Source organism: Canis lupus, chromosome 8 (genome assembly GCF_048164855.1).
Source record: "Canis lupus baileyi chromosome 8, mCanLup2.hap1, whole genome shotgun sequence".
Lineage (NCBI taxonomy): Eukaryota > Metazoa > Chordata > Mammalia > Carnivora > Canidae > Canis > Canis lupus.
Genome location: NC_132845.1, coordinates 47,952,502 through 47,969,709, shown reverse-complemented (window position 1 = coordinate 47,969,709; position 17,208 = coordinate 47,952,502).

Below are 17,208 nucleotides of genomic sequence, written 5' to 3'. Positions count from 1 at the left end.
AAGCAGAAAGTTATAGCCCTAGTGACTTGCTCCATGGCGGTCCTAAATTTTTGATAAATAGCCTTTCTCCATCTCACTTAGTGTTGGATTTTGATTTAAACATTTTTCTTTTCTTCCAGAGGTAACCTAAGGGAATTTATCCCAATTTCTGAGGTTTCTAGGTGGTTTTCAAGGGAATAAACTCAATGAATCAAAGTACTCCTGGGTGTCCCAGGTCCTCCCATCATGAAATATGATGTCATACAATGGTTAAGATGTGGACTCTGGATGCAGGCTGCTTTGGTTTGAGTATTTGCTCTACGCTTGTCTGCTGTATGGTCTGGGATAAGGCAACCAAGCTTTGAAGTCTTGTTTTACCTTCTTAGAATGAGATGATAATTGTATTCACTTAGTGATGTTGAAAGAATTGAATAACTAATGCATCAAAATGCAAAACTCTAAGTGAGCCCGTATTGCTATCATTCGTAAATATTTCTGATAGCCTTCATTCAGCTTGTTTCTTAACCTTGTGTGAATTTTCTTTAATATTTTTTTACCTTTGGAGATTTTATTCAAGTATAATACATGTACAAAAAGGCACATAGGCCATAAGTGTACAGCATAATGAGTTTTCACAAACAGTCACAGTCATATAACCAGCCCCCAATCAAGAAACAGAATGTCACCTTGACTCAAGAAGCACCCTCTTCATACCTTCTTCTAGTGACTCCCACCCCCCAAGGAGAATTGCTATTCTGATTTCTAACATCATAGATTAGTTTTGCCTATTGTTCAATTTTATGTAATCTTCTCATGTGTGCTCTTCTGCATTTGGCTTATGTTGCTCAATATTGTATTTGTGTGATCCAACCATGTTATTGCATGTATTATAGCCCATTATGTATAATACCTCACCACGTGAATATACCATGGTTTATTTATCTATTCTACTGGTGATGGGAGTTTCTGTAGCTTCCAGTTTGGGCATGTCATGAATAGTGCTAAAGACACTCTTAAACATGGCTTTGGGTGGATATAGGCACACATTACTGCCAGCAGAGGGATGAGTGGTTCATAGAGGATGTATATATGTGGTTTTAGTAGACAGCAACAAACAATTTTTCAAAGTCACTATGCCACTTGATACTCCAGAGTTGTATAGAAGAGGTTCAGTTGTTCCTCATTTCTGCCACTAGTATTTTCTGTCTTTTCCATTTAAGCTATTTTAGTAGGTATGTTGGTTTCACTTTTGAAAATCAGTTCAGCAAAGAGCAATAAAAAGAACACTACAGCTAAAGAAGAAGAAGAAGAAGAAGAAGAAGAAGAAGAAGAAGAAGAAGCAGCAGCAGCAGCAGCCTGGTTTGAGCCCCCACCTCTAATTTACATATTCACTTCCTAGATGTGTGATGAAGGAGTCATTTTACTTCTCTGAGCTTGTTTCCTTGTGTTTAAAATGAGGCTAATAATGTCCCCCAAGGAATTTATAGCCTTTGTTTCAAGGAATGCTGTGTGGGCATTTGTGAACTCCTACTCCATCCTGCTTTCAAGTCCATTTTCTCCCTGGATTGCTAGAACTTACTCATCTGCTGGGGCTGTACACCAATAACAAATTGTAATCATTAGGTCGAGGTAGTAATTTCTGTGGTTGGAAAGTCAGGACTTAATGGGTCATGCTGCTCTCTCAACAGGACTTTTGAATACAAGATTACAGCATTGAGAGGAGGTATAGGGTTTGTTTTCCTCTTATTTACTAAATTAAGAAAAGAAAACAGAACTTGGTGATAATTTAAAACTGTACACATATTTTAAGACACGTAACTCTATTTCATTTGTTGGCCACGTATGATATCTTACCCATGAGAAATCAAAACCTAACTCACCGGGGGGGAAGCCACAGAAGGGACTTACCAGGATGATCCTTAAATGGTCAGACTCAGAAAACATATTCATCTGGTCACAGAAACCCCCAGTTGGCTCTGGGGTTGCCTTCAGTTCCAACTATTGCTACGCTTCCAGGATGACTTCAGACAATGTGATAAAATGATCCAGATTCAGCTTGAGGAAGTCTTATTGCCTCTTCTCTTTGATACCTATAGCATCAACTAGCCGATTCAGACATCTGGTCAACAAATTTCTTCCTACACATATACTCCACAAAGCTACAATGCACATTTAACTAGAATCTCAGCATCAAAGACTTTTCCATTTATTCTGTAAGCCAAGGGTCTTCAATATTTTCAATAGAGAAATTCTTTGTTTTTAGAACTGCAAGGAGCCCCAGAAATAGTTCCATATGCTTGTTTTACAAATGATTAAAAACTGATGATAAGAGAAGATAAATGACTTACACAAGGTTAAATTTAGTGACGACCTATGTCTGTCCAAATTTCCTGATTTTTGGTTATTGGATATTCTTCAGATTCCATAAGGAACTATGGGGGCAGCATGCAAATGACAGGACTCTGATTATGCTTACACGGGGGTCTCTTTCTGCTGAAAAATATTACAATGCTCCTCATCCTTCAGAGTTAGATTACATGTCTCCTTTGTGAAAATTTCTCTGAGCTTTTACTTGATCCAGATTAAATTAATCTCTCCTTTTTCTGTGCCTAGAATAATGTTGCATAACTGTATATTATACCATTTCACTCATGCATGATTTATTTATTTATTTATTTATTTATTTATTTATTTATTTATTCAGATAAGTATTCATGAATGCATTCCCCAAGCATATCACATTTTATTACAGCTTGTTACCTAATTGCCCCTTTTTTTCCTTGAATCTGAATGCTGCCTGAAGTCACGGGCCACGGAGGTCCATCTCTGCATCTTGCTTAATGGCAGTCTCACTGAGAGAAATACAGATGGAGACAGAGAAACAGAGAGAAGCACAAAGAGAAAGAAAAGAAATAAGGGAGAAAGATAACATAGGGGAGGGGAAGGAAGAGAGAATAAAGAAAAGAAATTGAATTTAGATGTTATGGACATCTGTTGTTTGCCTACTGAGCATCCATAGTTCCTTCCCCTGTCTTTATTGTCTACATTTTGTCTGGGAAACCACCCCTCTCTTCTCCTACCCAGACCATGTATCTCATGTGGGGATGACCTCACAGCCTCTGCCACTCCAGACATGAGCATGCAAATCAGGTTGTCCTATCAGCACATTCTACTCTTTTACCATAATGATGAGCAAGTCAGACTGGCATAACACACTTCTGAGAATTTTATTAGAACGACTGAAAAGAGAAACTATTTTCCACTGATTTCAAGGGAGTAGGTCTGCCAGCAGCAATTTTGTCACCATGAAGGGAAGAATCTGCCAGTGAATGAAACTTATTCAGATAGAAACAGAACTGGAAACAGATCCGATTTCTGATGCTGCGATTTGAGCCCCTGTATCCAGCTGTGCCTGAAGCTGACATATTTATGAATCTAGTTCCATGAACCAATATATTTCCATTTTTCTGCTGCAACCAGTTTGGGTTAGGTTTATTTCATCTGTAACCAACAGAGTTCCAATTAATATGATTTATAAAAGAGAGAAGAAAGAAAAGGGAGAGGCTTTGGGCACCTTCAAGTTCTACTGGTAAGTCCCCTTCATTGATTGGGTATTTCTGGTCTAACACGTCAACAGAGCTGCTGAATGTACTTTTCTGTTGAGTAGGAGGAAAAGGCCATGCCAGACAGACCCATGGTAGAAGTATGTGTGGACGATGGTCTCCTTCTCAGCCTTTTGCAAATATTCTACCTACCTCTATACTTAGGAATGGCAAAACCATAAGTAAATCCTTTTCCCTTTTTTAAAAAAAGATTTTATTTATTTATTCATGAGAGACACACAGAGAGAGGCAGAGACATAGGCAGAGGGAGAAGCAGGCTCCCCGCAAGGAATCTGATGTGGGACTTGATCCCAGACCCCAGGATCATCTCATCTGCCCTGAGCCTAAGGCAGATGTTTAACCACTGAGCCACCCAGGCGTCCCCTTTTTCCCTTTTTTTTTTTTTTAAATATATGGCAACTTTAATCATAAGATGAGTGTTTGACCTATATTTTCAAGGCCCCTTCTATCTTTGACATCCCAGGAGCCTCAACTGGTTCTCCTGAAGCTCCTACCTCAAGTCTCATTTCCAAAGGCATCCTTGAAGCCCACCATAGAGCATCTTCATGAACAATCATTTCAGTTTTCCTAGTACTAAAGGGGAGCCTGGGGCTTTCAGTGCTACAATTTATAGACCACTCATATATGCTAAGAAACTTGGACACTGTGACAGAGTCAGCTTGATGTCTCCCCCATGTGAGTTTTCTTCTTCTTCTTTCTACATTTTTGCCATAGCCTCCCAGAATGGAGTCTACATGATCCAGTTTCTCTTGAAAACAAGGGCAGCGACCTTTCTAAGTTCTAGCCAGTGACATGTGAGCAACAGTGTCATGTGTAATTTATAGATTGTATCCTCAGAGAAAGGGGGTGTGACCTTATTCCCCTTCCCTTGCCTTCATTCATGCTGCCACTTGGAATTCAGATGTGACCTCAAGCCACCTTTACTGATGCAAATTAGAATGCGTAGGGATGACAGAACAACAAGGAAAGAGGATCTTGGATCCCTGAATGATCTCATGGAGTAGAGAGTCCACACTAGTCTGGATTGCTTGCCTTTGGTTCCATGATCTTTATGGTTAAGTTATCATTATTCTGGACCACTGAAATGCACAGCTGAACTATCTAATCATACACACTATCTCATCTGACCATTGCCACAGCTGTCCCTGAAGAAGAGAAATAAAATACTGTGCCTTTGACTGCTCACCTGGTTCATGGTTGAACTTCCAGCAGGCTATTCACACACAACATGGGTTCCTAATCACCATGCTTTTCTGCCATTTTCACTTTTCCTTTTATGCAGTGACTTCTAGCTTTTAAAGTCTCCTATAGTTATTACTCAGTTAAGGAGGCAAGAATTATTATTGTGCTTAATAGCCAGATTAATTAGGTAACTTGCCTAAAATCATCCAGTGAGTTATGAATGGATCTAGGATGAAAATCCCAGTCTCTAGATGTTGAAACTTTGCCCTTTTCATTTGCCTCCACCAATAGGGCTCTCCTAGCACATGTACCAGGTAACTCTATCAGCCTCTCCTGATATTTAAACCCTAAGCAATTCAATCAGGTTTTAAATTCAAGAACTTTAATGACAGTTGCTTTCTTTGAATTAAGGTGCATTTGACAGAAAAAAAGAATTAATTTGTTAGTCAAACATAATGGTTCATTTCGGTCTCCCCTCTCATGGATAGTATCCTTTTCACTAGGTTTTTTCACAATTTTTAACAGTGAACAGGAATTTACTTTAAACACCAAATCTTTGAGCAAACGTGGTCTAATTTAGGTGCAACCTGGGGCTTTGTTTATGGAGATTTAACAACAGGATATAATTCTTATCATCAATTTAGCATCCTTGAAACAGCCAGCTTAGCTCCCCAATGCTAAAGTTTCTGACAAACACTCTATTTCTTGCATATTTTCCTAACTGTAGGTTCTAATTCTGTGTTCTAGTTAATTAGCACCGTCTGTAATTTTAGACAACCCATATCTGTTGAAGGCACCCAAAATTCCATCTTTGTTTCCAAAGGTGGCTGTTTGTTGTGCCAGAAGGTGCTTAGTGCCAAAATAAATAGATGACGTATCGCTTATGAAAAGCGCTGTTGCTTTATTGGGCAGATGTCTCTTGGTAATGGTGACTAAATATAGCGTGCTGATTTTAGGGCAAAGATGTCATTTTAAAAAGTAATAATAAAACTATTGATTGGAAGGATGTCACTTTGATTTCCTGGTCACTGTGATTATAGAGACATTCACCCTATTTAGGATGGAAATATTTAACCCCTGAAAACTAAAGCTCTATCATGAACACATTTCATATTGAAAAACTTTTTGAAATTATTTATTCACTCATTAATTCATTCATTCATTCATTTATTTGAGGGAGAGAGAGAGAGAGAGAACATGTGTGTGTGTGAGAGCAGAGGGAGGGGCAGAGGGGGAGGGAAAAAGAGAAACTCAAGTAGACTCCCCACTGAGCGCAGAGCCCCAGTCAGGGCTCATCTCACCATCCTGAGCTGAAATCAAGAGTCCAGCACTTAGCCACTGAGCCAACCAGGTGTCCCTTGAAAAACCGACTTTAAAGGTGTGTCCACTCTGAGGTAGAAAAGTATGGGTCAAAGGCTTATTTCAGTCCTTTGATTAAAACAGTGAAAACACATTGAGGAAAGAAAAGAAAGAAAGAAAGAAAGAAAGAAAGAAAGAAAGAAAGAAAGAAAGAAAGAAAGAAAGAAAGAAAGAAAGAAAGAAAGAAAGAAAGAAAGAAAGAAAGAAAGAAAACTGTGGGAGGTACCATCTTAAATAATACTAACATCACTAAAAATATAATAGTTGCTGCCCTATTTCAAAGCTCATTATGTGACAGAACACTGTGCCCAGCTCTTTATTTATATTATGGATTCATTCAATTTTCGTGATGTGCTCATGATCAAAGGAGGATGGATTTGACATGAAGCAAACAAAGCTTAAGTTTTAGGGCCTCCTCATTTGTGTGGACATTTTCTGAGGCCCTGGCAATGTGTTCATAGGATTACTTTTTTTTTTAATTTGAAAAAGCAAAACATCTTATTGCTTTAAATTATTACCATATGAAGACAGAGTATGTAGCCTGAACATATAGGATACAAATATTACAGAGGTTTATTAATCAGTTATTAATAAGAAGTATTATTTTGGAAAATCTCATGAATGCTTGGGCATTTATCAGCCTTTAAAATTTGGAATATATTGTTACTTCCTAAATAGAATTATTAACTTAATATAAGAATTATTTTTAAATTAGAATTTTTTTGGAGTTTTTAAAATTTTTAGAATTTTTAGAATTATTTGAAATTAGAATTTAAAAATCTAAATATTTTCACATCTAATTTTTATATTTTAGATTTTTTGTTCTTTCACTTACAGAGTATATGCCACATAGTATATAACCTTCAAGTACCACAAAAGTATAAAAATGGTTTGAGCAATAGAGACCTCATTTCTCACAAATGAAACATCTAGAGATAGATGGTTTCAGGGAGAGTAGATTCAGTGTCTAAACACTGTCAGGGCTCTATGGCCTTCCTGTGATCTTTCTGGCTTTCCCTTCTTAACTGCAAGTTGGCTGATGTAGCGACCAACATCACAAAATCCCACAATCATGCCTAAAATTATGAAGAAAGGAAGACAGGCTTGCTTTCTTCTCATTCCTCTGTCCTTGGTAGGGAGGGAAGTCTTTCCTCAGTATTCTCTGGAGATTTCCCTTCATATCTCACAGTCCAGAAAAGGTCATATGACCTAACCTAAAGCAATCATTGACCAATGGGGATAGAGTTATTGTGCTCAATCAAGAGATCCAAACCCGTCCCTAGGACAGTACACATGTCCCTGAACACCTGAACAAAACCAGCACCCTATTGTTAACAAAGTGGAATGACTGCTAGTTACGGAACCAAGAGTGGTCACAATGGTGCCATAGTACCTTTTCTGTACATAAACAAATTAAGGCTTAGTGACATAAAGTGATGTGTGCAAAGTAATATACCTAGAAAGTGGTAAAGTCAGAAAACCCATATGTGTTTGATTCTGAAACTCACTGATGCTTTATAGCAAGTCTATAGCCTTCCCAAACCAGAGGGCCATATCCCTGATGCATATTAGAAAATTGGGGAGCATGACCAAGCACTGAGGGAGTATAGGGCAGCAGAATGCTGGCCAGAAAGTTTCACAGGATCAGGGAAGAAGATGGTTTCTGGGTCTGAGTCTGGAGAGAAAATGTCAATAGGGACCATTAAAGGTACCCAACATACATTTCTTGTTCTTGTTGAGTAAAGAAGGGAATTTCAAGTGGTGAGGAATGACATAAATAAAATAATAATGGAAAGCACATGGGAAAATTTATACAAAAAAAAGAGAAGGCACATGGGCTGAACACATGGGAAGACTGAGTTTGAATCATTATATACCATCTGCAAGGTGAGCTTCTGTGTTGAGCTATTGGCTCTTATAACAGCTCATGTTTTTTCTTTCTTTTTAAAAGAGTTTGTTTGTTTGTTTGTTTGTTTGTTTGTTTGTTTGTTTATTTATGAGATACAGAGAGAGAGAGAGAGAGGCAGAGACATATGCAGAGGGAGAAGCAGGCTCCCCGCCAGAAGCCCAATGTGGGACTCGATCCCAGACCCCAGGATCATGCCCTGAGTGGAATGCAGATGCTCAATTGTTGAGCCACCCAGGTGTCCCCTAGCTCATATTTTTTTCAAAGAAGGGATTTTGAAAAATTGCTCTGGCTTGAATGGGTCAAAGAAAAGTCAGAGGAACTACCAGCTTTATGCCCCTTCCTTTACAAAGGAGGAAACTGAGGCCCATAAAGGTAAAGGGACTGACCCAAGAAGGCCCACTCACTTGGTACCAAAATCCTCATCTACGAATTCATTATTTGTTAGTCATTTTTACAAAAGCACCATGTTAGGCCATGAACTAGGAAAGCATCATTCTGTCCTTGAGTCCTTATACAACCTACTCAGAAAATGATTTAACGTTAATAACATGTTCCTCTTCTTGTGGAAGTATGTGTATGATGATTGTTGGCTGCACCTTCCAATGCTGTGATTAAGTGCTGCTTTTGAATTACTGTCTGGATTTCCAACACAGTGTTGGGAAGTGTCAAGTCCAGCAGTGATCAGGGATAACATTCCACATTGGATTAGTGAGATTCCTAGTAAGGATGCATTCTCTAGGGAGAGCCTTGCATTTCTGGTCCTGCAGGGTCATTCATTCATTCCCCCAAGGCCACGTGCCAAATATGTGCTCTGAACTCAATGACTGCAGAAAGACAAAAGCTATTTTAAAAAATTAGGTTCTGAGAAGTAGCTCAAATTTATTTCTAGTTTCTTTTTTTTTAATAAAATAATTTTTATTGGTGTTCAATTTACCAACATACAGCATAACACCCAGTGCTCATCCCGTCAAGTGCCCCCTCAGTGCCTGTCACCCCCACCCCCACCCCGACCCTCCTCCCCTTCCACCACCCCTAGTTCATTTCCCAGAGTTAGGAGTCTTTATGTTTTGTCTCCCTTTCTGATATTTCCCACACATTTCTTCTCCCTTCCCTTATATTCCCTTTCACTATTATTTATATTCCCCAAATGAATGAGAACATACACTGTTTGTCCTTCTCCGATTGACTTACTTATTTCTAGTTTCTTTCTGGTCACATAGCAGGGATGTGAGAGAATGTTCATAGGATACATGCATGAGTTTTGATAGGAATCAAGGTAACCTCACGAAATGCTATGGATGAGAGTCTTTATTAATCTGCTTGGGCTGACACCACAATGTCACAGACTAGGTGGTTTAAACAACAGAAATGTATTTACTCACAGTTCTGGAAACTTGAAAGTTCAAAATCAAGGTGCTGGCTGATTTGGTCTTTGGTGAGAGCACTCTTCTTGGCTTGCAGTTGGCAGCCTTCTTGCTATGTCCTCATATGATGGAGAGAGAGCACCAGTATCTCATCCTCTTCTTATAAGGGCACAAGCCCTAGCAATTTAAGACTCTACCTTTATGACCTCGTTTAATTTTCCTCACTTCTTTAGAGGCCATATCTCTAAACATAGTCATTTTGGGGGTTAAGGCATCAACATAAGAAAAGGGGGGTGTAAACATTCAGTCTCTAAGAGGGTCTTTATAGGGAATGGAGGTAATATGTGTAGGCCTTTACTCAGTCTTTCAGCTCCAGTGTGATGGGATGGGTATTTCTCTGGAGCCAAATGGGCAGTTTGCATCCTGGCTACTCTTTACATCCCAGTGTTTAGCTGGGTGACCTCAGGCAACTTCCTTAACCTACCTGTGCCTTACTTTCCTTGTCTGTAATATGAAGCTGATAACCATATCTAACTAACTAGGTTATTAAGAAGATTAGATGAGATCTAACTAACAAGGTTGGCTAGTTAGTTAAGAGATGAATAAAGGTAAAGAGCTCAGAAGAGTAAAGGTGTATAGGCACTTAATAAATTCTCTTCAAACCTTGGAAGATTCAGTGAGACATTCATGACTCCGACAGTTTACAGCAGTGTTTCCCAAAGTGCAGTAAAACTCTTTTAGCATGCTCCCAAAGTGCCTTAGATGCAGGCTTACATTGGAGATTCATCAGCTTACCTGCTAAGTGAGGTTGGTTGCATTTGTCTGGTTCTCCTATACTCTCTTAATTTTGTTCTCAAATACCCAAAGTGCCTTTCTTCCATGGAGTTGAAAGAAAGTATCAATAAGAGAGTGCCCTTTGCTGCTCTGTGCAGCTGAGTTGTGTCCTAGTGCCTTTAGGCTGTGTCCTTCAACACCTGCCTCATTTGGGGTCAGTGTGATCTGACAACTGGTTGCCTGCTGTCAATGAAACAGGCAAACTGAGATGTTAAGCATGGAAGAGGACTGTGGGAATATATTTTTCACTTGCCATCAGGTTGAGACAGCATCCTGGGGACCCTGGCCAGCAACTGTCTCCCTTATTTGAGATGATGCTGTTCGGAGGGCAAGGAAAGCTGTGGCTGAACCCTTCCTGCTAGACTCAGTGGGTGATGCCCAGATGTGGCCCCTTTAATCACTCTTGGTCTTTCCAAAAAATAAAATGAAAAAAGAAAAAAAAACCCAGTGATTTTTATATTATGATGATTTGGCCCTGTCAAACATCCAGACATAGCAAAACTAAAATAACTAAATCAATAAAAAGTATCTAGTAAGAGTTTATTGTGCATTTAAAAAGAGTGAACTGGAAGCTTTCAAATTTAAAACTAATAAGAAGCTCAGGGGCATGACACTACAGCATGGCTTATACAATGAAAATAAGGAATTTGTTTAACTTTGGCAAGGCCTGGTTATTACAATGAGAGTTTCCAGGTGGCAGGGGGATTGGTTAAAAGGGATTATCTAGTCCCTCCACCATAGGAGAGATATTATTTATAGGTCCAAGGTTGCATCTAGTGGATAGATAAGTCCTGGAGATCTAATGCACAGCATAGATTATTATAATATTATATATATATATATATATATATATATATATATATATATATAATTGTAACAATATTGTAATATTGTCAATAATATTGTAATATAAGCATCAAACTTGCTAAGAGACTAGAACTTAATTGTTCATACCACAAAAAAAGAAATGATACTATGTGAGAGGTATCAGGTACCACTGTAATGACAATCATATTGCAGTATATAAATGTATTGAATCAACAGGCTGCACGTACACCTTAAACGTACACAATGTTATATGTCAAATATATTTCAGTAAAAAATAAATAAATAAAAACTTGATTGTCTTATACCAGTTTTAGAAAGATGACTTTAAGTTTCTTTTGATTATCAGAGGCATTTGCAAGAAATCACCTAAATTCAGGTTTATTTATGTTCATGAAATAAGCCAGATTTAGTTTGGTTTAAATGGTTTTATGTGCTTAGAGAATTCTCAAGTTTAGTCTCCATTTTATATTTGATTTTAGCAGCCCCCAAAGCAAACAAGCCTTTGTTCTTCCCCCAGAAGCAGACCCAGAGGCAAAGATTCGCTTAAGTGGAAAGAGTTTGCTTGGGAAGTAGTGGTTGGCAACACCAGGTTGGGGAGGGGAGCAGAGAGAAGTAAGCAGGGAGAGGAAAAAACTCAATTAATGAGGCATTATCAAGTAAGTACCTAATGTGGGTGATTGTGCCTCCATTCTCCGGAGAACTCTGGACACCCACATAAACAGGTGCCTGAGAACGATTCTACTAGACAGTACATGGGGCTGGGGCCTTTATCTCCCAGTTTCTCGTCTGCCATTGACTGAGATTGATCTAGGGAGCGTTTACTTTCCAGCATGTCTGGCTTGCCTCAATGAGAGTCAATCTTGCTCTCATGGGCTAAAAAAAAGTAACAGGTATTCAGAGTTGTGAGTTTGGGGCAGGTAGAGGTGAGTCTACATAATTAGGAAGGTTATTGACAATGTCTGATACATTGGCCAAAGGACAGCCCCTGTGCTAGGGGCCTTATAGGTATGAAATCACAACAGCCAACATGGATCAAGCATTGATTGTGCTGCTACAAATATCCTCTACATCCTCAAGTATGACCCCATCCTCACTCCTCAAGTATGACCCATGCAGAGTCCACCTCACCTGGAGGCTTACTTGAAATGAAGGATCATGGCCCATCCCAGACCTACTAAATCAGAACCTGGATTTTAATCAGATCCCCAGGTAATTCAGATGTGCACAGGCATCCTCCTCATTTCTGTGCTGGGAAACCATGGCCACACTTAGCTGGTCTGTTGTTCAATACTCAAGAGATGGAAGCCTCCAATGCAAGGTAAGAAAGTCACACAACGATGGAAGAAACCAGAAGTAATAGTGCCAGGAGTGATTTGGCAGCTTACCAGGAGATTAAGGATGAGCACATGGGTAGATTGGCTTCAGAACGCTGGTAAAGCATCCTTGGGGACTCAGAAATAACCAGTGGAGATCTTGAGGGAGGGTAAAGTCATGTAGTTCTTTGCTGGGGACAAAAAGCCATGGTAATTTAAGTGTTTTTGTTCACTGGACATCATTTCAGGTTAAGCCAGATGGAGTCTGGGCCATTTAGGATATATCTGTGCATGTTTCTGCACTAGATGTGTGCACCTAGAAAGAAGGGCCCAGGTCTTGCATAACTTTATATTCCTAGCTTCTGGGTGCACAAAACTCATGCTCAATTCATGCTTGCTGAATGGTTTAGTGAATTCCATTCATCCATTTAACAAATAATTAGTGGATGTTTGTTACTGTCCAGGCACTGTGATAGCTGAGTTAATATTGGTGAAAAACCATTGGTAGCTGCCCTTGTGAACATGTAATCTAGTGGGGGATGGACACGCATATAAAATTAATATATAATTGCAATTACAAAAAGTGATATATATGGTATGTTGTGATAGTGATTAATAGGGAGGAGGTATGCCCTCAGACAGGCTATCAGGAAAATCCTTTTGAGGACTGATGTCTGAGACAAGAGCTGAAGAATGAGAAGAATGGAGCCATGGAGAAATGGAAGAGTATTTTAAGCACACATCACAGCATGCTCAAAGGCCCTGAGGCAAGAATTAATGGAGTAGTTACATGATTTATAAGAAATATAACCTACACTGTAGAACCTCTGCTCATTCATCAATCACATTGTTTAGGTAACATAAAACCTGAAAGAAGTGTCGAGTCAAGTCTGTCTGGGACAAATCAGGTTATCCTGTGAGTCCTTGGGATTGAGTTAGTTTGTATGTCCAGTGAGAGGGCAGTCACTCATTTGGAAAATCCAGGTACTACAGAGTTTGGGATATTGAGATGTTAGCATCTGGGACCTCCACATAAAATTCTGTCTTTTATAATGGTTTCCAATTCATTACACTTTCCCCCACTCTTGATCATAGAAGATGAAATATATGAGTCATGCAATTTAGGATGTGTCATAGTGTTACATTTCAGGGCCATGTTCCAAAAGAAAGGAAAATCTTTCTTTTCTGAATATAATGAAAAAGTTCTAGCTCTGCTGTTACTATTTACGTGATCCTGAACATGTTGCCTAAACTTTCCCACATCTGGTTTCTTCCTTTATAAAACAGTCATAGCAATGCCCTTGATGTTTATGAGAACTGAGTCAAATTAATTCAATAAACATTTATTGAGCACCTCAAAGCCAGTCACTCATTTTACAACTATTTATTGTTTCCTTCTCTGTATGTTCCAGGCACTGTTTTAGGCTCAGGCTGTAATAAGCAAGACAAAACCATCTCGGCTTCCAAGAGCTTATGGTCCAACAAGAAAGATGAAGGATTAAAGTGTAGTGGATGTGAATTTAAACCAAAAGTATAAGGGGATGCCTGAGTGACTCAGTCAGTTGGGCAGCTGACTTTTAATTTTGGCTCAGGTCATAATCTCAGGGTTGTGAGACCGAGCCTTGACTGAGGCCTGCATTCAGTAGGGAGTCTGCTTGATAGTCCCTCTCTCCTTCTCCCTCTGCTCTTTCTCTCTCAAGTAAATAAATAAATCTTAAAGAAAACCCAAAGTATAAGGATGCAAGAATAGCGAAGATATATCTATTTTCTTTAAATCAAGTTAAGTCTTATTCCCAACACCTATCCTGTCTGGTCGGCAGGTGATTCTGTCTTGGGCATTATTAGGACTTACTCCCTTACTGTGGGACTTTGTAAAGGACCTTGACTTCAGCCTTGTGAGACTCTGAACAGAGAAATGAATCATGCCCTACCCAGAGTCCTGACCCCTGGAAACTGTAAGATGAGAAATTTGTGTTGTTCTAAATTATTCAGTTGGTGGTGATCTGTTACTTAGCAATAGAAAATGAATATGTGGGGGTCTCCAGCCTTCCTCTACTCTACCCTGGTTTCCACTGAATGTCCTATCATGCAAGCCTTCACAGCTCCTGCTGGTGTTTCCATGACACCTAAAAAACAGGCATTCTTGCTCAGCAGGAGCCTAGACAGGGGGTCCAACCTCCATTCAGGGCACCAGAACTCCAAGTCCTTGTGCTGCGCACAGGTCTCCATTGTTCAGCGTTGCTCATGAGTCAGACCCCAGGGCTATGCTTTCTCTCTCACCATTTCCCTTCTGGAATGACACCAGAAATGACTTAAGATTTCACAAGAGGCAGAAAAAAAACCCCAACAGATTCTGATTTTGCTTTAGAATGATGGGGAAACAAAGGGCCCTATAGACTCTTAGGATTAGTGTGTGGTGGGGGGGGCAGGTGGGAAGCATGGAGAGCAAAACATTGCTATTTCTCATTTAGTCTGTCCAATCCTCCCATAACACTGAAAAGGAAACACAAATTCAGTATATTTTCCCACCATGCTAGTGATGACAATATACTGTTTCAATGGCAGTGATGGGAGAGCACATGGTGCAATGAGGTCCTCGTGAGCCTTGAGGAAGATTTAGGTGGACATGTAGCATAAGAATGAAAGAATGAGCAGGAGCCAGCCAGGTGAAAGGGCAGTGGGCTGAGGGGATAGAAGCATAGATGTATTATTGGCTCAAAGCCAAGCAAAAACATGGCACGTTTGCAGAGTGAAGGAACTGAGCATGAAGTGGAGGGAGAAGAGGAGGAGGCAGGGAGTTAAGGCCAAGGCAGGCAAGGCCATGCCAACCTAGTTAAAGAAGTTACATTATTTTTGTATCAGTCAGCTTTCACTGTAGTAATTCTGCATAACAAAGACCTCCAAACTCTCCAGGCTATAAAAACAAGCATTTAAGTTTTGCTTACAGGTTTCCGTAAAGGCTGCGATGTTTGTGTGCTTGGTGGGGATCAGCTAGGTTTGGATCTAGGCTGAGCGTTGAGTCTGTTCCACCTGCCTCCTCATTCTCTTTGCACTGATGGCTACATCGGGCAGGCTTTTCTCATGGCAGATGGCAGGTTTGCAAGAAGACAAGAAGAAACACGTCATGTTTCTTAGGGTCTCAGCTGGGAATTGGCACATTGACAGTTCCATTCAAATTCCATTTGGTCAAGGCAAGTCACAGGGCCAACCCAACATCAGTGAGGCAGGGAAGGTCACTTAGCCCACAGTGGGATGCACTGCAGTCACCCATGGCAGAATATGAATGCACAATTTCTAATTCAAGGAGCAAGAAATGTAGTGGGAACAATGACCCAACTCGTCATAGCATCCAAGGATAACAGAAATGTATGCTGGGGTTTCGGAGAGAGAAGTATTAATAAAGTGTCCAGATCAGCAAAACACTATGCTAACACAAACTAGACACAGACAACCACCCGCAAGTGTCCTGAAGGGTACTGCACCTGTCCATGCTTCTTGGTCACGCTTGATCACCTGGGCCCTGAAGGCAGATTGTCTGTTCCCAGAGAGTCATACAGTCTTTCATAAACTGCTGCTCCTTCCATCAACCATGGTCAGAAAGAGGACTAACAGCTTAACAGACAAGACAGTCCTATTCAAATTAGAATATTTTATTTGTCTGGCCAATGCAGTCCCCTTCTGCCATCCTCTCCTGCCCTAAATCCCTACAAATGATCTGAACAATACCGCTAAAAGGAAAAGTCCATAGCATCATTGAGAAACAAAAAGAGGGTGACAGGGGACCAGAAACTATGAGAAATTCTTGTGATGAAGTAGACAAGTTGAAGGAGGGAAAGTGGGTAGGATGTTTGGGGACAGGACCAACTACATAATTTGCAGGGACCAGTGCAAAATGAGAAGGCTGGGCTCTTGTTAAAAAATTACTGAGAATTTTAAGATGGTGATACCAGTGATAAGCATGGGACTCTCCTAAGGGCAGGGTCCATGGGTCACATGCCCAAGAAGTTAGCCCGGCTTGGGGCATTTCAATCCCTTTGACAGTGGATGCAGTGAGCAGGAAGGGGTCCGGAGCAACCATTATGGAGGCTGCTTTGCAATCAGGTTTGGAACTGGAGCAGCTGATTGATTCAGAGCCCATCCTCTTCCATCCCTGAAACCCTCCACCAGTTCTAGTCAGTGGGCAGAACTGGTTCTCCCAGGCTGAGGCTCTGTGCTCGTTTGCTAAGGGTTGCTGCAGTGATAAACCACCAACAGCCTGATGCACACAATGGAAATTGACTGTCTCACTGTTCAGGAGGATATAAAACTGAGATCCAGGTGTTGGCAGGGCTGTTTCCTTCTGAAGATGGGAGGGAGAATCTGTTCCATGCTTCTCTCCTGATTTCTGTTGATTTGTCAGCAACCTCTGGTCCTTGGATTGTAGGACATGACTCGATCTCTGCCTTCAGCTTTGCATGGCCTTCTCCCTGTGTGCATGTCTCCATGCCCAAATTTCTACTTTTTATAAGACACAACTCACATTGGATTAGGGGCCCAAGCTACTCCAGCATGACCTCATCTTAACTAATTACATCCACAATGACCTTACTCCCAAATAAAGTCACATTCTAAAGCATTGGTGGTTAGGACTCCAACATGTGGATTTGAGAGAAACAAAATGCAACCCATAACAGGTGTTTTGTGGGTGCTTGAGCCAGATATGCAGAATCACAGTCTGACATAGACCCCTTCCCTCCTAGGAACCTAGCAGGTAATAAAGCTGCACCCATCACCTGGCAGCACACTGCTCCTCTCCTCCCACCCCCAACCACAGGCGG